Here is a 27617-nt window from a genome sequence, read left to right as displayed (position 1 = left end):
TACACGATTTACTCTACTTAATTTATTTGTTTGTATATCTCCGTTATCAGAGAATCTTTTTAGAGTTATAATTCTCAAGATTTATAATTATAAAATATTTCAGGTCAAGGTGCAGCTTATAGTTAAGAGGAGGTGGGTTACAATAGATTTTTGTTTATAACGGATTTGATAGTGAAATACTGTTAATGAAGGTGGATTTGATAGTAATTTAATTTATTTAATTTAACTGATATTGGCTCTGAGATGTGTACACATCGCCCGTCGCTCTCATTATTGATTATTCTATTTTATTTTAAAGTAGCTTCAATTTAGATTAGATAAGTCGTAACATAGTAGATGTACTGGAAAGTGTATCTAGGAAGAGTTTCAAGATATAACTTATTAGTAAAGTGTTTCATTTACACTGAAAATTTTTCTGTGCAAATCAGGATATCTTGATTATTTATTTTATTATATTAATTTTTTGTTTATTTAATTATTTAATATAAATAATTTTATTGTATTTTTGTCTTAGTATATTTTATAGAATTGATTTTTTAAATTATAGTTTATTGGTAATGTAAGTGTTTTATGAAATATTATTTTAAATTTTTTTAAGTAGATTTTATTTATTGTACCTTTTGTATCAGGGTTTATCAAAATTTTAGTATTTATTTTACTTGTCTCGATTTGGGTTGATTTATAAATAATTTATAGTTAATGTATCATAATTATTATTAAATTATTTATAGAAATGAGATGTTAATCGTTTCCCAAGATATCTAGTTTCTTAAGAAAAAATTTAATTTTTTAAAGTTATTTGTTTTTATTTAATTTTTTAAGTAAAAATATTAACTTATTTATTCTTTAAGGGATAAGCTTTGAAGTTAATAACCTATAATTTATTTTATAGAAATATAATAGTAAGCTTTAAACCAGCTATCTTTAAGATTACGTTTTAGTTCATTATTTTTTATTTTGATTTTATAAATATTTTAGGTTTTTTATTAAGATTATTAATTTAATTTTAAAATTTTTGTAATAATGATAGAATTAGTATATTTATTTGTATGAAATTTTTACCTTGTGAACTTATTATAAGGAACTAGGCAAAATTGATTTCCACCTGTTTATCAAAAACATGTCCTCTTGTTTATACTTTGAGGTCTGGCCTGCTCACTGAGCGTATTTTTAAAGAGCCGCTGTATTTTGACCGTGCAAAGGTAGCATAATCATTAGTCTCTTAATTAGTGGCTGGAATGAATGGCTTGATGAGAAATCAACTGTCTCTTAATAAATTTTTGAATTTAACTTTTGAGTCAAAAGGCTTAAATTCTTCTTTAGGACGAGAAGACCCTATAGAGCTTGACATTTTACTTTTATATAGTTTTTTGTTTGTCTTTCTATATTTAATGATGATGTTTTGTTGGGGTGACATGAAGAATAGATAAACTCTTCATTATTATATCATTTATTTATGTTTGTTATTTTGATCCATAATTTATTATCATAAGATTAAGTTACCTTAGGGATAACAGCGTAATTGTTTTTGAGAGCTCATATCGACAAAGCAGATTGCGACCTCGATGTTGGATTAAGAAAAATTTTGGGTGCAGGAGCCCAATGATTAGGTCTGTTCGACCTTTAAATTCTTACATGATCTGAGTTCAGACCGGCGTGAGCCAGGTCGGTTTCTATCCTAAGATTGTTAATCCATATTAGTACGAAAGGACCATATGGTTAAAATATTTTTTGTTATATTGATTAATATTAATTTATTTACTATTTTGACAGATTAATGTGTTGAATTTAGAATTCATTTATGTAGATTTTTTCTACAAATAGTATTGATACTTTATGATTTATTTATATTTATTTTGAATTTTCTTTTATTGGTTATTTGTGTTTTAATTAGTGTTGCCTTTTTAACTTTATTAGAGCGTAAGGTTTTAGGTTATATTCAGATTCGAAAGGGTCCAAATAAGGTAGGTTTTGTTGGAATTCCTCAGCCATTTAGAGATGCTATTAAGTTAATTTGTAAGGAGCAGCCAATTCCTATTATATCTAATTACCTACTTTATTATTTTTCCCCTGTTTTTAATTTAATGATTTCTTTAGCCGTTTGAGTAATTTTTCCTTATTTAACTTATATGTGTTCTTTTTCTTATGGATTTTTATTTTTTTTATGTTGTACTAGATTAGGTGTTTATACTGTTATAATTGCTGGTTGATCTTCTAATTCAAATTATTCATTATTAGGTTCTCTTCGTTCTGTTGCTCAAACAATTTCTTATGAAGTTAGTTTAGCTTTAATTTTATTGTCTTTAATTATTTTAATTGGTAGTTTTAATATGTTTGATTTTATAAACTATCAGCTTTATTGTTGATTTATTATTATTTCTTTTCCTTTAGCTTTAGCTTGTTTTGCTTCTTGCTTAGCTGAAACTAATCGTACTCCTTTTGATTTTGCTGAAGAGGAATCTGAGTTAGTTTCAGGATTTAATATTGAGTATGGTGCGGGTGGTTTTACTTTAATTTTTTTAGCTGAATATACTAGAATTGTCTTCATAAGAATGTTATTGGCTTTAATTTTTTTGGGCGGTGATTTTTATTCTTTTATATTTTTTATTAAGCTTGCTATTATATCTTTTGGTTTTATTTGGGTTCGTGGAACATTACCACGGTTCCGTTATGATAAATTAATGTACTTAGCTTGAAAAAGTTTTTTACCTTTATCTTTGATTTTTTTTATTTTCTTTGTTGGTTTAAAGATTTTATTTATCTCATTTGTTTAGTGAAATTTTTTGAGAAAAGTTAATAGAAGAGTTAAACTTCTAATTTTATGTTTTCAAAACATATGCTTTTCCTAAGCTAATTAACTTTATTCCTTAATTAATTTATCTCATGCGTTTGCGACATGGACATTAATTAAGAAATATGTGAAGTAAATAATTGTTAAGATTTGACCTGTTATAATATAAGGTTCTTCAACAGGTCGTTTACCAATTCACGTTAGTAAGCATACAACAACTACTATAATTCAGAATAAAATTTGATTAATAGGGTAAAATTGAATGCCTCGGAATGGTGTTTTATTATAAAATGGTAAAATTATTAAGATTCCAATTGATAAAAATAATGCAATAACACCTCCTAACTTATTAGGGATAGATCGTAGAATTGCATATGCAAATAGGAAATATCAATCTGGTTGAATGTGAACTGGTGTTACTAATGGGTTGGCAGGTACAAAGTTATCTGGATCTCCTAATAGGTAAGGATTAATTAAACATAGTATAATTAATAATGATGTTATTATTACAAATGTAATAGAATCCTTAAAGGTAAAGTATGGATGGAATGGAATTTTTTCAATATCTCCATTTAGTCCAAGAGGATTATTAGATCCTGTTTGGTGAAGAAAAAATAAATGAATTGCTGCTATAGCAGCAATAATAAATGGTAATACAAAATGGAATGTGAAGAATCGATTTAATGTTGCATTATCAACAGCGAATCCTCCTCATACTCATTGGACTAAATCTGTTCCTAAGTATGGGATTGCTGATAATAAATTAGTAATTACTGTTGCACCTCAAAAAGATATTTGGCCTCAGGGTAAGACATATCCTATAAATGCAGTTGCTATAACTAAAAATAAAATCACTGTACCAATTATTCAGGTATGTATATATATATAAGATCCATAGTAAATTCCCCGTCCTACATGTAAGTAAATACAAATAAAAAATATAGATGCTCCATTTGCGTGTAAGGTTCGGATAATTCAACCATTATTTACGTCTCGGCAGATGTGTACTACACTACTGAATGCTATTTCAATATTTGATGTATAATGTATAGCTAAAAATAGTCCAGTTACGATTTGAATTACCAAACATAACCCTAATAGGGATCCAAAATTTCATCAAAATGAAATATTTGTTGGGGCAGGTAAGTCAATTAAAGAGTTATTAATAATTTTAATTAAAGGATGTCTTAATCGTAAGGGTTTATTCATTAGTAATTATCTTATTTTACGAATAGGTCCCTGATTAATATTGGTGATTTTAACAACTGCTAGTAGTGCTAAAAATAAATAAATTATTATTATTATTGTAATAATGAATGTTGGTCTATTATATAATTTTTCTAAAGATATTGTTATTTCTTGATAATTGATTGAATTATCAATATTTATAGTTTCGGTGTTTTTGAAAAAGTCTATAAATATAGATATATCTAGAATAATTAATATTAATATGATAAATACTCACATTATTAATGTAATAATTATAGTGATTGATTTAGGCTGAAATATTTCGTTTGATGCAATTCTTGTAATGTAAATAAATAATACTAGTATACCACCAAGAAATGTTAAAAATAAAATATATGATAATCAATATCTTTCTATTATTGTTCCTGTTATTAATCCAACTAGGAAGGTTTGAAGGATAATAAAAAGCATTATTGATATTGGGTGTCTTAATTTAATAAAATTAATATTTATTACATTTGATAATGATATAATTATTATTTTGATCATTTCAGGGGTTAGTTTATTTAAAATACCGGTTTTGGGGAGCTTTGGAAGCTTTTCCACCTCTGAAGTTTTAAAAGTGGGGGCTGGACTTATTTCCGGTTTACAAGACCGGCGTTTTTTTTAAACTATTAAAACTAATGTTTATATTCTCTATTTTTACTTCTTTATTGATTTATTTTGCTGGTGTTTATGTTTTTTCTTCTAAACGTAAACATTTATTAATGGTTCTTTTGAGATTAGAATATATTGTTCTTTCTTTATTTATGTTAGTTATTGTTTTTCTTATTGAGTTTGATTATGATTATTTTTTTCCTGTTATTTTTTTAGTTTTTTCTGTTTGTGAGGGTGCTTTAGGTCTTTCTATTTTAGTTTCAATAATTCGTTCTCATGGTAATGATTTTTTTAATTCTTTTGGTTTATCTTTATGTTAAAGTATTTATTTATAACTATTTTTTTGATCCCTCTTTGTTTATTAAATAATTGTTGATGGTTGGTTCATTCTTTAATGTTTCTGTCGGGTTTTGTTTTTATAATTTGTGTTTATTCATATGCTGATTTGAATATAATTAGATATTATTTTGGTATTGATTATTTTTCTTTTAGTTTAATTTTACTTAGTTTTTGGATTTGTCATTTAATAATCACTGCTAGAGGTTCAGTTTATTTAAGTTCATATCATTCTAATTTTTTTTGTTTTTATGGTTTTGATTTTAATAATTATGCATTATTGTTCATTTGCTAGATTAAGTCTTCTTTCTTTTTATATTTTTTTTGAGGCTAGATTAGTTCCTACTTTACTTTTAATTTTGGGTTGGGGTTATCAACCTGAGCGTTTGCAGGCTGGTGTTTATTTAATTTTTTATACTTTGGTTGCTAGATTACCTTTATTATTAGTTTTATTTAAGGTTTATGATTTTTCTAATACTTTATATTTTCCTTTATTGGTTGATTTTGGTTCTTATTATTTTATGTTTTATGTATTTATAATTTTGGCTCTTTTAGTTAAGATACCTATGTTTTTGGTTCATTTATGACTTCCTAAGGCTCATGTAGAGGCCCCTATTTCAGGTAGAATAATTCTTGCTGGTGTTTTATTAAAGTTAGGTGGTTATGGTATTTTTCGTGTTATAAAGGTTATTTCTTATTTGGGTTTAAAGTTTAGTTATTTTTGATTGTCTTTAGGTTTATCTAGGGGTGTTATTTTAAGATTTATTTGTTTTCGTCAGGTTGACTTAAAGTCTTTAATTGCATATTCTTCTGTTGCTCATATAAGAATGGTTATTGGTGGATTGATGACTATGAATTGATGAGGTTGTGTAGGTTCTCTTTCTCTAATGGTTGGTCATGGTTTATGTTCTTCTGGTTTATTTTGTTTATCTAATATTATTTATGAACGTTTAGGTAGACGAAGATTATTAATTAACAAGGGTATAATTAATTTGATGCCAAGAATGGCTTTATGATGATTTCTTTTAAGATCATCAAATATGGCTGCTCCTCCTTCTTTAAATTTGGTAGGTGAAATTAGATTATTAAATAGAATTATATCTTGATCTTCTTTTAGATTCTTTGCTTTGATTTTTTTATCTTTTTTTAGAGCTGTTTATACTTTGTATATATATTCTTATTCTCAGCATGGGAATTATTATTCTGGTGTTTATACTTGTTCTCTTGGTTATTTTCGTGAATATCATCTTTTACTTTTACATTGATTGCCTTTAAATATTCTCTGTTTAAAGGGTGAATATTTCTTTGTTTAGTTTGCTTAAGCATTTTAATTAAAAATATTGTTTTGTGGAATCAATGATATGAAGTTTTTCATCTTAGGCCGTGAATTTATTTTCTATTTGTTCTTTGAGTTTTTTTTCTTTGTTTATTTCGAGAACTATAATTTTTATTTTAGGTATTTATTATTTAATAATTGATTATAGAGTTTTTGTTGAGTGAGAGCTTTTCAATTTAAATGGTTCTATAGTTGTTATAACTTTAATTTTGGATTGAATATCTCTTATTTTTATATCTTTTGTTATATATATTTCTTCTTTGGTTATTTATTATAGAGAGGATTATATATCTGGTGAAAAGAATATAAATCGTTTTATTATTATTGTTTTAATATTTATTCTTTCTATAGGTTTTTTAATTATTAGTCCTAATTTAATTAGAATTTTATTAGGTTGAGACGGTTTAGGTTTAGTTTCTTATTGTTTAGTTATTTATTATCAAAATGTAAAATCTTATAGTGCTGGTATATTAACTGCACTTTCTAATCGTATTGGTGATGTTGCTATTTTAATTTCTATTGCATGAATGTTAAATTTTGGTGGTTGAAATTATATTTATTATTATGATTTTATTTCTAATTCTTTTGAAATAAAGCTCATTACTATATTAATTGTTTTAGCAGCTATAACTAAGAGAGCTCAGATTCCTTTCTCTTCATGACTTCCTGCTGCTATAGCAGCTCCTACTCCTGTTTCTGCTTTAGTTCATTCTTCTACTCTTGTTACTGCTGGTGTTTATTTATTAATTCGTTTTAGACCAATATTGGATACTTATAATTGTGGTTGATTTTTACTTTTAATTGGTTGTATAACTATATTTATGGCTGGATTGGGCGCTAATTTTGAGTTTGATTTAAAGAAGATTATTGCTCTTTCTACTTTAAGACAACTTGGTTTAATAATAAGAATTTTGGCTATAGGTTATCCAAAGCTTGCATTTTTTCATTTATTGGCTCATGCTTTATTTAAGGCATTATTATTTATATGTGCAGGTTCAATAATTCATAATTTGAAGGATTCTCAGGATATTCGTTTTATAGGATCAATTGTTAATTTCATACCTTTAACTTCAGTTTGTTTTAATGTTTCTAGTTTATCTTTGTGTGGAATACCTTTTTTAGCGGGATTTTATTCAAAGGATTTAATTCTTGAGATGGTTTGTTTAAGATGAATTAATTGTTTAATTTTTTTTCTTTATTTTTTTTTCTACTGGTTTAACTGCTTCTTATTCTTTTCGTTTGTTTTATTATTCAATATCTGGTGATAATAATTTTTATTCTAGATTTTCTTTTGATGATAAGGGTTATTATATTTCATTTGGAATAATTGGTCTATTGTTTGTTGCTGTTTTTGGTGGTAGTCTTTTATCTTGATTAATTTTTCCTATTCCTCATGTGATTGCTTTACCTTATTATTTAAAGTTTTTAACTATTACAGTTGTTATTTTAGGTGCTTATTTAGGTTATCTTATTTCTAATTTTGATTTTTCTCATAATTTATTTTCTTGAAGTATACTTTCTTTTGTTAGATTTGCTGGTTCTATATGATTTATACCTTTTCTTTCAACTAAGTTTATTAGATATATTCCTTTAAAAATAGGTTATTATTCATCTAAGTCATTTGATTATGGTTGAGGTGAATTACTTGGTGGTCAAGGTTTATATAGATTATTTATTTATTTAATTGGTTATATTCAAGGTTGATATGATTCTAATTTCAAGATTTATCTTTTAACTTTTATTTTTTGAATATTTATTTTGGTAATATTGTTTTTCGTTTACTTAAATAGCTTATAATTAGAGCGTGACACTGAAGATGTTAAGGAAGTATTTTTACTTTTAAGTATTTATAAATATAGATATATTATTTTTACAGTGAAAATGTAATGTTTTATTTAAACTATATAAATTTTAGAAATGTTAACGGAGTTTAACCGCTAATATAAAAAGTTAGCAGCTTTCATATTGGCTTTACATTTCCTTAATTGGAACTATTATAGTTCAATTATATTATTAACAGTAATACGCCTATTTTTGGCTTCAATTAATAAGAATAAGGGTAGTACATACCAATCTTCCAGGTCGAAACTGACTGCAATATTTCGCTTCTTATTCTATTTAAGGTTGATTGATAATATCAATACTTTTTGAATGCAACCCAAATGTTATATTTAACTACAACCCTTTATTCTGCTCATTGTAATGCTCCTTGGTTTCATTCATGGTATAGTCCTCCTAATAGAACTAGAATAAAAAATATTGTTGATACTGTTCAGATTATAATGTCTGAAGTTTTAAAAATAATTACAATTGGTAGAATTAGTGCAATTTCTACATCAAAAATTAAAAAGATTACTGCGATTAGGAAGAATCGTATTGAGAATGGTATTCGTGCTGATCTTTTTGGATCAAACCCACATTCAAATGGTGATCTTTTTTCTCGATCATTAAGTAATTTTTTTGATAGTGTTGTTGCCAGGATTATAACAATTATTGGAATAATAAATCTAATGAAAACTCTTGTTGATAGAATTAGAATTGTTTTTCTTGATTTATATCAAGCTTTCTGATTGGAAGTCAAATGTACTATTTATACTAGAAAAACAATTATCTACCTCATCAATAAATAGAGATATATAAGAATAATCATACTACGTCTACGAAGTGTCAGTATCATGCTGCTGCTTCAAATCCAAAGTGATGTCTTGGTGAAAATTGATTTATTGAGTGTCGAAGTAGACATGTTGATAAAAAGATTGTTCCAATAATTACGTGTAAACCATGGAATCCTGTTGCAACAAAGAATGTTGATCCATAAACTGCATCTGCAATGGTAAAAGGTGCTTCTCAATATTCATATGCTTGAAGTATTGTAAAGTATAGTCCTAATAACACTGTGAAGAATAATCCTTGTAGTGCTTGAGTATGATTAGATTCCATTAAACTATGATGTGCTCATGTTACTGTTACTCCTGATGCTAAAAGAATAGCTGTATTAAGTAATGGAATTTGTATAGGGTTAAAGGGTTGAATTCCTATTGGAGGTCATAGTATTCCTAGTTCAATTGTTGGTGCTAATCTTCTTCTAAAGAATGCTCAAAAAAAAGAAACGAAAAATAATACCTCTGATGCAATAAATAAAATTATTCCTCATCGTAATCCAATTGATACAAATCCTGTATGTAATCCTTGATATGTTCCTTCTCGTACTACATCTCGTCATCATTGAATTATAGTTAGTAGGGTAATTCCAAATCCAATTATGAATAAGTTAATATTAAATAGGTGGAATCATTTTGCTAGTCCTGATACTAGGACTATTGCTCCAATTGCTCCTGTTAATGGTCAAGGTCTATAGTCTACTAAGTGGAATGGGTGGTTTGAGTGAGTTGTTAACATAGGTTTAATATACTTCTCTAGAATATAGAGTTCTTAGAATTGAGAAAACATAGGCTTGAATTATTGCTACTGCTGATTCTAGAATTAATAGAAGTATTTGTCCAATAATTAGTAATGAGATTAAGTTTATTGCTATAGATGGTCCTGTGTTTCCTAATAAGGTTAATAATAAGTGTCCTGCAATTATATTTGCTGCCAACCGTACTGCTAATGTACCTGGTCGAATAACATTACTAATTGTTTCAATTTGTACTATAAATGATATTAATGCAGGCGGTGTACCTTGTGGTACAAGGTGTGTAAATATATGATTAGTATGGTTAATTCATCCAAATAATATAAATCTTAGCCATATAGGTAGGGCAATTGCAAATGTTAATGCTAAATGTCTTGTTCTAGTAAAAATATAAGGGAATAATCCTATGAAATTGTTAAATAATATTATAATAAAAATTGAGATGAAAATGAATGTTGTTCCATTAAATGATTTTGGTCCAAGAAGTGTTTTAAATTCATTATGTAAGGTTAAATTTAGTTTATTTCAGATAATGTTAATTCTTGATGGTGTAAGTCAAAATAGTGATGGGATTAATAATAGTCCTAGAAATGTTCTAGTTCAATTTAATGATAAATTAAAGATGTTAGTTGATGGGTCAAATGTTGAGAATAGATTTGTTATCATTTTCAATTTAAGTTTTTTATTTCAATTGTTCCTTTTTCTGCTCTTTTAATAAGGTTAGGTTTAAATGAGAAGAAGTTTATTTGATTAAACAAGATTAATGTAGCTGAAAATATAATGAATAGTGAGAATCCTATAAGAGGGGATATTTGAGGGATTTGGATATAATTTCCCCATCAGAAGTAGTCGTTAATTTACTATTATTTGGTTTAAGAGACCATTACTTACTTTCAGTCATCTGATGAATTTCAAGGTGTACTAATTTTTTTTAGTTACTTTAGATTGACACTCTAATGTTATTTATTTTAACTAACTCCTTAAATTATCTTAGATAATCACTTAATAAATAAATTTACTGAAGTTCTTTCAATTACAATTGGTATAAATCTGTGGTTTGCTCCACAGATTTCTGAGCATTGTCCAAAGAATAATCCAGGTCGATTTATTGTGAATGTTCCTTGATTTAACCGACCTGGCGTTGCATCAATTTTAACCCCTAATGCAGGAACTGCTCATGAGTGTAGAACATCTGATGCTCTTGTTAATACTCGTACTTCTGTATTTATTGGTAGGATTGTTCGGTTATCTACATCTAGTAGTCGGAATCCATCATTTTCTAGGTCTTGTTCTGGTGTTATATAAGTGTCAAATTCTACGTCTATGAAGTCTGAATATTCATATCTTCAATATCATTGTCGTCCAATGGTTTTAATTGTAATTATTGCATCTACTGAATCATCAAGTAAATATAATAGTCGTAATGATGGAAGGGCAATAAAAATTAATGTAATTGCTGGTAAAGCTGTTCAGATTGTTTCAATTAAATGTCCATGAAGTATATTACGGTTAGTATAGGCAATAAATAATATATAACTTAGGGCATAACCTACAATTACTGTAATTAATAATAATACGACCATAGTATGATCATGAAAGAATGATAATTGCTCCATTAATGGTGAAGCTCCATCTTGAAGAGATAAATTTGATCATGTTGCCATTAATAAATATATTCTAATAAAAGGTCAAACCTTTATTTGTAGAGCTTAAATCTACTGCACTAATCTGCCATATTAGAATCTAGAGATTAATGGTAATTCTGAGTAACTATGTTCTGCAGGAGGGTTATTTTGTAGTCATTCTGTTGATCTTCTTATGTTAGCTCTAAATATAGTTGCTCTGTTTGTAATCATTCTTTCTCATATAATTACAATGAATATAATGATTCCTACAATAGAAATTGTAGACCCAATTCTTGATACTACGTTTCATGATGTATATGCGTCTGGGTAGTCAGAGTATCGTCGAGGTATTCCTGCTAATCCTAGGAAGTGTTGAGGAAAGAATGTTAAATTTACTCCAATGAATATAATTGTAAATTGGATTTTTAATCATGTATTATTTATAGTTAATCCTGTAAATAGTGGATATCATTGAATGACACCTCCTATAATTGCAAATACTGCTCCTATAGATAATACATAATGAAAGTGGGCTACTACATAATATGTATCATGTAATACAATATCAAGTGATGAATTTGCTAATACTAATCCTGTTAATCCACCAATTGTAAATAGGAAAATAAATCCTAGAGCTCATAATAATGGTGGATTGAACTTGAATTTAGTTCCATATAATGTAGCTAATCATCTAAATACCTTAATTCCTGTAGGTACAGCAATAATTATTGTTGCTGATGTAAAATATGCTCGTGTGTCAACATCCATTCCTACTGTAAATATATGATGTGCTCATACAATAAATCCTATTAGTCCAATTGATAGTATAGCATAAATTATACCTAATGTTCCAAATGATTCAATTTTTCCGCTTTCTTGACATACAATATGTGAAATAATTCCGAACCCCGGTAGAATTAAAATATAAACTTCTGGGTGTCCAAAGAATCAAAATAGATGTTGATATAGAATTGGGTCACCCCCTCCTGCAGGGTCAAAGAATGATGTATTTAAATTTCGATCTGTTAATAATATAGTAATAGCTCCTGCTAAAACTGGAAGTGAAAGAAGGAGAAGTAATGCTGTAATAGCTACAGATCATACAAATAAAGGTGTTTGATCTAAAGTTATACTTTCTGATCGTATATTAATTGCTGTTGTAATGAAATTCACTGCACCAAGAATAGATGATACACCTGCTAAGTGCAGTGAAAAAATAGCTAGATCTACAGATGCACCCCCGTGTGCAATAGCTCCTGCTAGAGGAGGGTAAACTGTTCATCCTGTACCAGCACCATTATCTACTATAGAAGATGTAAGAAGAAGGGTTAGTGATGGTGGTAGTAATCAAAAACTTATATTATTTATTCGTGGAAATGCTATATCTGGTGCACCAATTATTAGTGGAACAAGTCAATTACCAAATCCACCAATTATAATAGGTATTACTATAAAGAAAATTATTACGAATGCGTGAGCTGTAATAATAACATTATAAATCTGGTCATCCCCAATTAGAGATCCGGGTTGGCCAAGTTCAGCACGAATAAGTATTCTTATTGATGTTCCTACTATTCCTGCTCATGCTCCAAATATGAAGTATAAAGTACCAATGTCCTTATGGTTTGTTGAGAATAATCATTTTTGCGGTAAGATGGCTGAATATTAGGTGGTAGACTGTAAATCTACTTATGAGATGTTTTCTCTCTTATCATATTTAGGTCTTATATTCAATTATGATTCTAGACTGCAATTCTAGAGGTGTACAATTTTACTAAGGCCTAAAAGATTATTCTTTTAATTATAACTTTGACGGTTATTAGTTTGATTAACTTAAGTCCTTAGTATAATGAAATTAAGGTTGATGTTGAAATCAATCCTATTGTTGAAATTATTACTGTTATAGGAAGAATGATTCTTGATTTTTGGGACTTTATCTTTATAGATCACGAATTTTATGTGTATGATATAATTAGAGCTGAGAATCTAATACGTATATAGTAGTAGAGTGTAATTGTAGTTAATACAACTATAATAGTTATAATAGTTGTTATATTGTTTTCTATTAATGATTGTATTACAATTCATTTTGGTAAGAATCCAAGGAATGGTGGTAGTCCACCTAAAGATAATAAAGATAAGAATATTATGAATTTAATTTCGGTTTTTATATTTCTGGCTGAATAAATTTGATTTATGAAAAATAAATTTATTTGCTTAAATAATAAAACTATAATTAATCTTAATAGTGAGTAAATAATGAAGTATAGTTCTCAGATGTTTTCTCTGACTGTTAATGATCTAATTATTCAACCTAGATGTCTGATTGATGAATATGCTAAAAGTTGTCGTAAGGATGTTTGATTTAAACCTCCTATTGCCCCAATAATAATTCTTAAGATAATAATTGTTCAAATAAAAGTTCTTAATTGAATACAATAAGATAAGACCATTATTGGGGCGATTTTTTGTCATGTTATTAATGTTAAACAATTATTTCATCTTGATGCTCCTATAACTTCTGGAAATCAGAAATGGAAAGGTGCAGCTCCAATCTTTAATAATAGTCTAGATCTAATTATTATTGATGGGATAAATTCTGTTTCCCATCCCATGGGATATTTTATTTGAATCAGCAAAATTGAAAATAATAATATTGTCCATGCTATTGCTTGGACAATAAAATATTTAATTGATGATTCATTTATTATTATATTTTTATTTCTTGTTAGGAGCGGAATAAATGAAAGTAAGTTGATCTCAAGTCCTATTCAAACCCCAAATCAGGAATTTGATGAAATGGACAGGATCGTTCCTATCATTAATGTTGATAGGAAGAGAAGTTTTGTAGAGTTGTTGGTCATTAAAAAGGAGAGGATTGATACCTCTATAAATGGGGTATGAACCCATTAGCTTGTTTAGCTTACCTTTTTACATTAAGGTGTATGATGCACGTTAGTTTTTGATACTAAAGGAGGTAGTTTAATTCATTCTTATGTAATTTTAATGAAGGTAATTTTATTTACTTTATTTACCCTATCAAGGTAACCCTTTAATCAGGCACTTCATTTATTTATATATAAATCGAAAGTTTTTTTTTGAAATTCTTTTATGTATTATTTTGTTTAATTAGGATTAATTTATCCTGCTCATTTTATTTATATATATATATATATATAATACATAATTTATATTAATATATTACATTTAATTGAAATTAAAGTATTATAAGTTCATCTTACCATTATCAATTGATTATTTTAATGCAATTATTTACCTAGGATTATAGCTACTTATGTTTTTAGCTTAAAATAGGTTATTATAATATAATATATATAATAATATGTAATTTAATATTTAATATTATTATAATTGGATATAATAACTAAAATTATTAATTTAAATATAAAATATTATAATTAATATAAATAATTATATTAATTATAATAATATAATTATGTAAATTATCTATAATTAGATTATTTAACTAATATATATGAAAGTTAACTTAATATAAAAAAAAGAATTCATATTAATAACATATTATATTAAATTACATAATTGTATAAAATATATTTATTATATTATTTAATCTTTCTTTATTTATTAGTGAAAAGAAAGATTAAATAAGAAAGAATATAATACATTTATTGCTATACATGTTCCATATTAATCTTTAATTATATATAATAGAGAAGTTGTTGTGGTCATACATAGGGGCGTTTCTTTTTTTTTGTTAATGTTTGTGGTTTTTTTCTTTTTTTTTTCTTTAAATATGTGAATCTTTTATTTTTTCCTGAATTAATAGATTTAAAATTTTCTTATTTTTTATTTTTAAAAGTTTTATTCTTGCTTGTTTATTCACTTTTTCTTTGTATTATATGTAAGTTTTGTTAGACTAAATGTTCTTTTTGCAGTAATTTGATTTAATTATCAAGTGATTTTGGATTTAGCAATTGATTTAGTATCGGCATAATTCGTGCCAGCAGCCGCGGTTATACAATTGATACAAGTGAATATTATTGGTTAAAACAGTTGTTTATATTATTAGGGTTGAAATATAAATTTGTAAGGTGAAATGTTAAAATTTATTTGTGGCCCTTTTTATGAATCTGTGAAATTTAAATAATAAACTAGGATTAGATACCCTATTATTTTAAATGTTAATTATATTTACCAGGGTACTATTAGTTAAGGTCTTTAAACCCAAAGAATTTGGCGGTATCTCATTCCATTCAGAGGAACCTACCCCATGATTGATAATACACGATTTACTCTACTTAATTTATTTGCTTGTATATCTCCGTTATCAGAGAATCTTTTTAGAGTTATAATTCTCAAGATTTATAATTATAAAATATTTCAGGTCAAGGTGCAGCTTATAGTTAAGAGGAGGTGGGTTACAATAGATTTTTGTTTATAACGGATTTGATAGTGAAATACTGTTAATGAAGGTGGATTTGATAGTAATTTAATTTATTTAATTTAACTGATATTGGCTCTGAGATGTGTACACATCGCCCGTCGCTCTCATTATTGATTATTCTATTTTATTTTAAAGTAGCTTCAATTTAGATGAGATAAGTCGTAACATAGTAGATGTACTGGAAAGTGTATCTAGGAAGAGTTTCAAGATATAACTTATTAGTAAAGTGTTTCATTTACACTGAAAATTTTTCTGTGCAAATCAGGATATCTTGATTATTTATTTTATTATATTTATTTTTTGTTTATTTAATTATTTAATATAAATAATTTTATTGTATTTTTGTCTTAGTATATTTTATAGAATTGATTTTTTAAATTATAGTTTATTGGTAATGTAAGTGTTTTATGAAATATTATTTTACATTTTTTTAAGTAGATTTTATTTATTGTACCTTTTGTATCAGGGTTTATCAAAATTTTAGTATTTATTTTACTTGTCTCGATTTGGGTTGATTTATAAATAATTTATAGTTAATGTATCATAATTATTATTAAAATATTTATAGAAATGAGATGTTAATCGTTTCCCAATATATCTAGTTTCTTAACAAAAAATTTAATTTTTTAAAGTTATTTGTTTTTATTTAATTTTTTAAGTAAAAATATTAACTTATTTATTCTATAAGGGATAAGCTTTGAAGTTAATAACCTATAATTTATTTTATAGAAATATAATAGTAAGCTTTAAACCAGCTATCTTTAAGATTACGTTTTAGTTCATTATTTTTTATTTTGATTTTATAAATATTTTAGGTTTTTTATTAAGATTATTAATTTAATTTTAAAATTTTTGTAATAATGATAGAATTAGTATATTTATTTGTATGAAATTTTTACCTTGTGAACTTATTATAAGGAACTAGGCAAAATTGATTTCCGCCTGTTTATCAAAATCATGTCCTCTTGTGTATATTTTGAGGTCTGGCCTGCTCACTGAGCGTATTTTTAAAGAGCCGCGGTATTTTGACCGTGCAAAGGTAGCATAATCATTAGTCTCTTAATTAGTGGCTGGAATGAATGGCTTGACGAGAAATCAACTGTCTCTTAATAAATTTTTGAATTTAACTTTTGAGTCAAAAGGCTTAAATTCTTCTTTAGGACGAGAAGACCCTATAGAGCTTGACATTTTACTTTTATATAGTTTTTTGTTTGTCTTTCTATATTTAATGATGATGTTTTGTTGGGGTGACATGAAGAATAGATAAACTCTTCATTATTATATCATTTATTTATGTTTGTTATTTTGATCCATAATTTATGATCATAAGATTAAGTTACCTTAGGGATAACAGCGTAATTGTTTTTGAGAGCTCATATCGACAAAGCAGATTGCGACCTCGATGTTGGATTAAGAAAAATTTTGGGTGCAGGAGCCCAATGATTAGGTCTGTTCAACCTTTAAATTCTTACATGATCTGAGTTCAGACCGGCGTGAGCCAGGTCGGTTTCTATCCTAAGATTGTTAATCCATATTAGTACGAAAGGACCATATGGTTAAAATATTTTTTGTTATATTGATTAATATTAATTTATTTACTATTTTGACAGATTAATGTGTTGAATTTAGAATTCATTTATGTAGATTTTTTCTACAAATAGTATTGATACTTTATGATTTATTTATATTTATTTTGAATTTTCTTTTATTGGTTATTTGTGTTTTAATTAGTGTTGCCTTTTTAACTTTATTAGAGCGTAAGGTTTTAGGTTATATTCAGATTCGAAAGGGTCCAAATAAGGTAGGTTTTGTTGGAATTCCTCAGCCATTTAGAGATGCTATTAAGTTAATTTGTAAGGAGCAGCCAATTCCTATTATATCTAATTACCTACTTTATTATTTTCCCCTGTTTTTAATTTAATGATTTCTTTAGCCGTTTGAGTAATTTTTCCTTATTTAACTTATATGTGTTCTTTTTCTTATGGATTTTTATTTTTTTTATGTTGTACTACATTAGGTGTTTATACTGTTATAATTGCTGGTTGATCTTCTAATTCAAATTATTCATTATTAGGTTCTCTTCGTTCTGTTGCTCAAACAATTTCTTATGAAGTTAGTTTAGCTTTAATTTTATTGTCTTTAATTATTTTAATTGGTAGTTTTAATATGTTTGATTTTATAAACTATCAGCTTTATTGTTGATTTATTATTATTTCTTTTCCTTTAGCTTTAGCTTGTTTTGCTTCTTGCTTAGCTGAAACTAATCGTACTCCTTTTGATTTTGCTGAAGGGGAATCTGAGTTAGTTTCAGGATTTAATATTGAGTATGGTGCGGGTGGTTTTACTTTAATTTTTTTAGCTGAATATACTAGAATTGTCTTCATAAGAATGTTATTTGCTTTAATTTTTTTGGGTGGTGATTTTTATTCTTTTATATTTTTTATTAAGCTTGCTATTATATCTTTTGGTTTTATTTGGGTTCGTGGAACATTACCATGGTTCCATTATGATAAATTAATGTACTTAGCTTGAAAAAGTTTTTTACCTTTATCTTTGAATTTTTTTATTTTCTTTGTTGGTTTAAAGATTTTATTTATCTCATTTGTTTAGTGAAATTTTTTGAGAAAAGTTAATAGAAGAGTTAAACTTCTAATTTTATGTTTTCAAAACATATGCTTTTCCTAAGCTAATTAACTTTATTCCTTAATTAATTTATCTCATGCGTTTGCGACATGGACATTTATTAAGAAATATGTGAAGTAAATAATTGTTAAGATTTGACCTGTTATAATATAAGGTTCTTCAACAGGTCGTTTACCAATTCACGTTAGTAAGCATACAACAACTACTATAATTCAGAATCAAATTTGATTAATAGGGTAAAATTGAATGCCTCGGAATGGTGTTTTATTATAAAATGGTAAAATTATTAAGATTCTAATTGATAAAAATAATGCAATAACACCTCCTAACTTATTAGGGATAGATCGTAGAATTGCATATGCAAATAGGAAATATCATTCTGGTTGAATGTGAACTGGTGTTACTAATGGGTTGGCAGGTACAAAGTTATCTGGATCTCCTAATAGGTAAGGATTAATTAAACATAGTATAATTAATAATGATGTTATTATTACAAATGTAATAGAATCCTTAAAGGTAAAGTATGGATGGAATGGAATTTTTTCAATATCTCCATTTAGTCCAAGAGGATTATTAGATCCTGTTTGGTGAAGAAAAAATAAATGAATTGCTGCTATAGCAGCAATAATAAATGGTAATACAAAATGGAATGTGAAGAATCGATTTAATGTTGCATTATCAACAGCGAATCCTCCTCATACTCATTGGACTAAATCTGTTCCTAAGTATGGGATTGCTGATAATAAATTAGTAATTACTGTTGTACCTCAAAAAGATATTTGGCCTCAGGGTAAGACATATCCTATAAATGCAGTTGCTATAACTAAAAATAAAATCACTGTACCAATTATTCAGGTATGTACATATATATATATAAGATCCATAGTAAATTCCCCGTCCTACATGTAAGTAAATACAAATAAAAAATATAGATGCTCCATTTGCGTGTAAGGTTCGGATAATTCAACCATTATTTACGTCTCGGCAGATGTGTACTACACTACTGAATGCTATTTCAATATTTGATGTATAATGTATAGCTAAAAATAGTCCAGTTACGATTTGAATTACCAAACATAACCCTAATAGGGATCCAAAATTTCATCAAAATGAAATATTTGTTGGGGCAGGTAAGTCAATTAAAGAGTTATTAATAATTTTAATTAAAGGATGTCTTAATCGTAAGGGTTTATTCATTAGTAATTATCTTATTTTACGAATAGGTCCCTGATTAATATTGGTGATTTTAACAACTGCTAGTAGTGCTAAAAATAAATAAATTATTATTATTATTGTAATAATGAATGTTGGTCTATTATATAATTTTTCTAAAGATATTGTTATTTCTTGATAATTGATTGAATTATCAATATTTATAGTTTCGGTGTTTTTGAAAAAGTCTATAAATATAGATATATCTAGAATAATTAATATTAATATGATAAATACTCACATTATTAATGTAATAATTATAGTGATTGATTTAGGCTGAAATATTTCGTTTGATGCAAGTCTTGTAATGTAAATAAATAATACTAGTATACCACCAAGAAATGTTAAAAATAAAATATATGATAATCAATATCTTTCTATTATTGTTCCTGTTATTAATCCAACTAGGAAGGTTTGAAGGATAATAAAAAGCATTATTGATATTGGGTGTCTTAATTTAATAAAATTAATATTTATTACATTTGATAATGATATAATTATTATTTTGATCATTTCAGGGGTTAGTTTATTTAAAATACCGGTTTTGGGGACCGATGATGGAAGCTTTTCCACCTCTGAAGTTTTAAAAGTGGGGGCTGGACTTATTTCCGGTTTACAAGACCGGCGTTTTTTTTAAACTATTAAAACTAATGTTTATATTCTCTATTTTTACTTCTTTATTGATTTATTTTGCTGGTGTTTATGTTTTTTCTTCTAAACGTAACATTTATTAATGGTTCTTTTGAGATTAGAATATATTGTTCTTTCTTTATTTATGTTAGTTATTGTTTTTCTTATTGAGTTTGATTATGATTATTTTTTTCCTGTTATTTTTTTAGTTTTTTCTGTTTGTGAGGGTGCTTTAGGTCTTTCTATTTTAGTTTCAATAATTCGTTCTCATGGTAATGATTTTTTTAATTCTTTTGGTTTATCTTTATGTTAAAGTATTTATTTATAACTATTTTTTTGATCCCTCTTTGTTTATTAAATAATTGTTGATGGTTGGTTCATTCTTTAATGTTTCTGTCGGGTTTTGTTTTTATAATTTGTGTTTATTCATATGCTGATTTGAATATAATTAGATATTATTTTGGTATTGATTATTTTTCTTTTAGTTTAATTTTACTTAGTTTTTGGATTTGTTCTTTAATAATCACTGCTAGAGGTTCAGTTTATTTAAGTTCATATCATTCTAATTTTTTTGTTTTTATGGTTTTGATTTTAATAATTATGCTTTATTGTTCATTTGCTAGATTAAGTCTTCTTTCTTTTTAGATTTTTTTTGAGGCTAGATTAGTTCCTACTTTACTTTTAATTTTGGGTTGGGGTTATCAACCTGAGCGTTTGCAGGCTGGTGTTTATTTAATTTTTTATACTTTGGTTGCTAGATTACCTTTATTATTAGTTTTATTTAAGGTTTATGATTTTTCTAATACTTTATATTTTCCTTTATTGGTTGATTTTGGTTCTTATTATTTTATGTTTTATGTATTTATAATTTTGGCTTTTTTAGTTAAGATACCTATGTTTTTGGTTCATTTATGACTTCCTAAGGCTCATGTAGAGGCCCCTATTTCAGGTAGAATAATTCTTGCTGGTGTTTTATTAAAGTTAGGTGGTTATGGTATTTTTCGTGTTATAAAGGTTATTTCTTATTTGGGTTTAAAGTTTTTTGATTGTCTTTAGGTTTATCTGGGGGTGTTATTGTAAGATTTATTTGTTTTCGTCAGGTTGATTTAAAGTCTTTAATTGCATATTCTTCTGTTGCTCATATAAGAATGGTTATTGGTGGATTGATGACTATGAATTGATGGGGTTGTGTAGGTTCTCTTTCTGTAATGGTTGGTCATGGTTTATGTTCTTCTGGTTTATTTTGTTTATCTAATATTATTTATGAACGTTTAGGTAGACCAAGATTATTAATTAACAAGGGTATAATTAATTTGATGCCAAGAATGGCTTTATGATGATTTCTTTTAAGATCATCAAATATGGCTGCTCCTCCTTCTTTAAATTTGGTAGGTGAAATTAGATTATTAAATAGAATTATATCTTGATCTTCTTTTAGATTCTTTGCTTTGATTTTTTTATCTTTTTTTAGAGCTGTTTATACTTTGTATATATATTCTTATTCTCAGCATGGGAATTATTATTCTGGTGTTTATACTTGTTCTCTTGGTTATTTTCGTGAATATCATCTTTTACTTTTACATTGATTGCCTTTAAATATTCTCTGTTTAAAGGGTGAATATTTCTTTGTTTAATTTGCTTAAGTATTTTAATTAAAAATATTGTTTTGTGGAATCAATGATATGAAGTGTTTCATCTTAGGCCGTGAATTTATTTTCTATTTGTTCTTTGAGTTTTTTTTCTTTGTTTATTTCGAGAACTATAATTTTTATTTTAGGTATTTATTATTTAATAATTGATTATAGAGTTTTTGTTGAGTGAGAGCTTTTCAATTTAAATGGTTCTATAGTTGTTATAACTTTAATTTTGGATTGAATATCTCTTATTTTTATATCTTTTGTTATATATATTTCTTCTTTGGTTATTTATTATAGAGAGGATTATATATCTGGTGAAAAGAATATAAATCGTTTTATTATTATTGTTTTAATATTTATTCTTTCTATAGGTTTTTTAATTATTAGTCCTAATTTAATTAGAATTTTATTAGGTTGAGATGGTTTAGGTTTAGTTTCTTATTGTTTAGTTATTTATTATCAAAATGTAAAATCTTATAGTGCTGGTATATTAACTGCACTTTCTAATCGTATTGGTGATGTTGCTATTTTAATTTCTATTGCATGAATGTTAAATTTTGGTGGTTGAAATTATATTTATTATTATGATTTTATTTCTAATTCTTTTGAAATAAAGCTCATTACTATATTAATTGTTTTAGCAGCTATAACTAAGAGAGCTCAGATTCCTTTCTCTTCATGACTTCCTGCTGCTATAGCAGCTCCTACTCCTGTTTCTGCTTTAGTTCATTCTTCTACTCTTGTTACTGCTGGTGTTTATTTATTAATTCGTTTTAGACCAATATTGGATACTTATAATTGTGGTTGATTTTTACTTTTAATTGGTTGTATAACTATATTTATGGCTGGATTGGGCGCTAATTTTGAGTTTGATTTAAAGAAGATTATTGCTCTTTCTACTTTAAGACAACTTGGTTTAATAATAAGAATTTTGGCTATAGGTTATCCAAAGCTTGCATTTTTCATTTATTGGCTCATGCTTTATTTAAGGCATTATTATTTATATGTGCAGGTTCAATAATTCATAATTTGAAGGATTCTCAGGATATTCGTTTTATAGGATCAATTGTTAATTTCATACCTTTAACTTCAGTTTGTTTTAATGTTTCTAGTTTATCTTTGTGTGGAATACCTTTTTTAGCGGGATTTTATTCAAAGGATTTAATTCTTGAGATGGTTTGTTTAAGATGAATTAATTGTTTAATTTTTTTCTTTATTTTTTTTCTACTGGTTTAACTGCTTCTTATTCTTTTCGTTTGTTTTATTATTCAATATCTGGTGATAATAATTTTTATTCTAGATTTTCTTTTGATAATAAGGGTTATTATATTTCATTTGGAATAATTGGTCTATTGTTTGTTGCTGTTTTGGTGGTAGTCTTTTATCTTGATTAATTTTTCCTATTCCTCATGTGATTGCTTTACCTTATTATTTAAAGTTTTTAACTATTACAGTTGTTATTTTAGGTGCTTATTTAGGTTATCTTATTTCTAATTTTGATTTTTCTCATAATTTATTTTCTTTAAGTATACTTTCTTTTGTTAGATTTGCTGGTTCTATATGATTTATACCTTTTCTTTCAACTAAGTTTATTAGATATATTCCTTTAGAAATAGGTTATTATTCATCTAAGTCATTTGATTATGGTTGAGGTGAATTACTTGGTGGTCAAAGTTTATATAGATTATTTATTTATTTAATTGGTTATATTCAAGGTTGATATGATTCTAATTTCAAGATTTATCTTTTAACTTTTATTTTTTGAATATTTATTTTGGTAATATTGTTTTTCGTTTACTTAAATAGCTTATAATTAGAGCGTGACACTGAAGATGTTAAGGAAGTATTTTTACTTTTAAGTATTTATAAATATAGATATATTATTTTTACAGTGAAAATGTAATGTTTTATTTAAACTATATAAATTTTAGAAATGTTAACGGAGTTTAACCGCTAATATAAAAAGTTAGCAGCTTTCATATTGGCTTTACATTTCCTTAATTGGAACTATTATAGTTCAATTATATTATTAACAGTAATACGCCTCTTTTTGGCTTCAATTAATAAGAATAAGGGTAGTACATACCAATCTTCCAGGTCGAAACTGACTGCAATATTTCGCTTCTTATTCTATTTAAGGTTGATTGATAATATCAAAACTTTTTGAATGCAACCCAAATGTTATATTTAACTACAACCCTTTATTCTGCTCATTGTAATACTCCTTGGTTTCATTCATGGTATAGTCCTCCTAATAGAACTAGAATAAAAAATATTGTTGATACTGTTCAGATTATAATGTCTGAAGTTTTAAAAATAATTACAATTGGTAGAATTAGTGCAATTTCTACATCAAAAATTAAAAAGATTACTGCGATTAGGAAGAATCGTATTGAGAATGGTATTCGTGCTGATCTTTTTGGATCAAACCCACATTCAAATGGTGATCTTTTTTCTCGATCATTAATTAATTTTTTTGATAGTGTTGTTGCCAGGATTATAACAATTATTGGAATAATAAATCTAATGAAAACTCTTGTTGATAGAATTAGAATTGTTTTTCTTGATTTATATCAAGCTTTCTGATTGGAAGTCAAATGTACTATTTATACTAGAAAAACAATTATCTACCTCATCAATAAATAGAGATATATAAGAATAATCATACTACGTCTACGAAGTGTCAGTATCATGCTGCTGCTTCAAATCCAAAGTGATGTCTTGGTGAAAATTGATTTATTGAGTGTCGAAGTAGACATGTTGATAAAAAGATTGTTCCAATAATTACGTGTAAACCATGGAATCCTGTTGCAACAAAGAATGTTGATCCATAAACTGCATCTGCAATGGTAAAAGGTGCTTCTCAATATTCATATGCTTGAAGTATTGTAAAGTATAGTCCTAATAACACTGTGAAGAATAATCCTTGTAGTGCTTGAGTATGATTAGATTCCATTAAACTATGATGTGCTCATGTTACTGTTACTCCTGATGCTAAAAGAATAGCTGTATTAAGTAATGGAATTTGTATAGGGTTAAAGGGTTGAATTCCTATTGGAGGTCATAGTATTCCTAGTTCAATTGTTGGTGCTAATCTTCTTCTAAAGAATGCTCAAAAAAAAAGAAACGAAAAATAATACCTCTGATGCAATAAATAAAATTATTCCTCATCGTAATCCAATTGATACAAATCCTGTATGTAATCCTTGATATGTTCCTTCTCGTACTACATCTCGTCATCATTGAATTATAGTTAGTAGGGTAATTCCAAATCCAATTATGAATAAGTTAATATTAAATAGGTGGAATCATTTTGCTAGTCCTGATACTAGGACTATTGCTCCAATTGCTCCTGTTAATGGTCAAGGTCTATAGTCTACTAAGTGGAATGGGTGGTTTGAGTGAGTTGTTAACATAGGTTTAATATACTTCTCTAGAATATAGAGTTCTTAGAATTGAGAAAACATAGGCTTGAATTATTGCTACTGCTGATTCTAGAATTAATAGAAGTATTTGTCCAATAATTAGTAATGAGATTAAGTTTATTGCTATAGATGGTCCTGTGTTTCCTAATAAGGTTAATAATAAGTGTCCTGCAATTATATTTGCTTCCAACCGTACTGCTAATGTACCTGGTCGAATAACATTACTAATTGTTTCAATTAGTACTATAAATGATATTAATGCAGGCGGTGTACCTTGTGGTACAAGGTGTGTAAATATATGATTAGTATGGTTAATTCATCCAAATAATATAAATCTTAGCCATATAGGTAGGGCAATTGCAAATGTTAATGCTAAATGTCTTGTTCTAGTAAAAATATAAGGGGATAATCCTATGAAATTGTTAAATAATATTATAATAAAAATTGAGATGAAAATGAATGTTGTTCCATTAAATGATTTTGGTCCAAGAAGTGTTTTAAATTCATTATGTAAGGTTAAATTTAGTTTATTTCAGATAATGTTAATTCGTGATGGTGTAAGTCAAAATAGTGATGGGATTAATAATAGTCCTAGAAATGTTCTAGTTCAATTTAATGATAAATGAAAGATGTTAGTTGATGGGTCAAATGTTGAGAATAGATTTGTTATCATTTTCAATTTAAGTTTTTTATTTCAATTGTTCCTTTTTCTGCTCTTTTAATAAGGTTAGGTTTAAATGAGAAGAAGTTTATTTGATTAAACAAGATTAATGTAGCTGAAAATATAATGAATAGTGAGAATCATATAAGAGGGGATATTTGAGGGATTTGGATATAATTTCCCCATCAGAAGTAGTCGTTAATTTACTATTATTTGGTTTAAGAGACCATTACTTACTTTCAGTCATCTGATGAATTTCAAGGTGTACTAATTTTTTTTAGTTACTTTAGATTGACACTCTAATGTTATTTATTTTAACTAACTCCTTAAATTATCTTAGATAATCACTTAATAAATAAATTTACTGAAGTTCTTTCAATTACAAATGGTATAAATCTGTGGTTTGCTCCACAGATTTCTGAGCATTGTCCAAAGAATAATCCAGGTCGATTTATTGTGAATGTTCCTTGATTTAACCGACCTGGCGTTGCATCAATTTTAACCCCTAATGCAGGAACTGCTCATGAGTGTAGAACATCTGATGCTCTTGTTAATACTCGTACTTCTGTATTTATTGGTAGGATTGTTCGGTTATCTACATCTAGTAGTCGGAATCCATCATTTTCTAGGTCTTGTTCTGGTGTTATATAAGTGTCAAATTCTACGTCTATGAAGTCTGAATATTCATATCTTCAATATCATTGTCGTCCAATGGTTTTAATTGTAATTATTGCATCTACTGAATCATCAAGTAAATATAATAGTCGTAATGATGGAAGGGCAATAAAAATTAAATCCTATTAGTCCAATTGATAGTATAGCATAAATTATACCTAATGTTCCAAATGATTCAATTTTTCCTCTTTCTTGACATACAATATGTGAAATAATTCCGAACCCCGGTAGAATTAAAATATAAACTTCTGGGTGTCCAAAGAATCAAAATAGATGTTGATATAGAATTGGGTCACCCCCTCCTGCAGGGTCAAAGAATGATGTATTTAAATTTCGATCTGTTAATAATATAGTAATAGCTCCTGCTAAAACTGGAAGTGAAAGAAGGAGAAGTAATGCTGTAATAGCTACAGATCATACAAATAAAGGTGTTTGATCTAAAGTTATACTTTCTGATCGTATATTAATTGCTGTTGTAATGAAATTCACTGCACCAAGAATAGATGATACACCTGCTAAGTGCAGTGAAAAAATAGCTAGATCTACAGATGCACCCCCGTGTGCAATAGCTCCTGCTAGAGGAGGGTAAACTGTTCATCCTGTACCAGCAGCATTATCTACTATAGAAGATGTAAGAAGAAGGGTTAGTGAAGGTGGTAGTAATCAAAAACTTATATTATTTATTCGTGGAAATGCTATATCTGGTGCACCAATTATTAGTGGAACAAGTCAATTACCAAATCCACCAATTATAATAGGTATTACTATAAAGAAAATTATTACGAATGCGTGAGCTGTAATAATAACATTATAAATCTGGTCATCCCCAATTAGAGATCCGGGTTGGCCAAGTTCAGCACGAATAAGTATTCTTATTGATGTTCCTACTATTCCTGCTCATGCTCCAAATATGAAGTATAAAGTACCAATGTCCTTATGGTTTGTTGAGAATAATCATTT

The 27617-nt window shown here is 26.9% G+C and overlaps 2 long non-coding RNA genes across 2 annotated transcripts; one reads left to right on the top strand and one right to left on the bottom strand.

Moving 5' to 3' along the window:
• The first annotated feature begins 459 nt into the window (after positions 1–459).
• Positions 460–17372, top strand: LOC126301289 (uncharacterized). The gene is made up of 2 exons (XR_007553014.1): positions 460–1144; positions 16756–17372. It is a non-coding gene; the product is annotated as an uncharacterized LOC126301289 (long non-coding RNA).
• Positions 11465–27617, bottom strand: LOC126301302 (uncharacterized). Its single transcript, XR_007553027.1, has 2 exons — positions 26816–27617; positions 11465–12190 (listed from the first exon to the last, which is right to left on the bottom strand). It is a non-coding gene; the product is annotated as an uncharacterized LOC126301302 (long non-coding RNA).

This window comes from Schistocerca gregaria, unplaced genomic scaffold (assembly GCF_023897955.1).
Source record: "Schistocerca gregaria isolate iqSchGreg1 unplaced genomic scaffold, iqSchGreg1.2 ptg000066l, whole genome shotgun sequence".
Lineage (NCBI taxonomy): Eukaryota > Metazoa > Arthropoda > Insecta > Orthoptera > Acrididae > Schistocerca > Schistocerca gregaria.
This window is presented reverse-complemented; position numbering and strand designations above follow the sequence as displayed.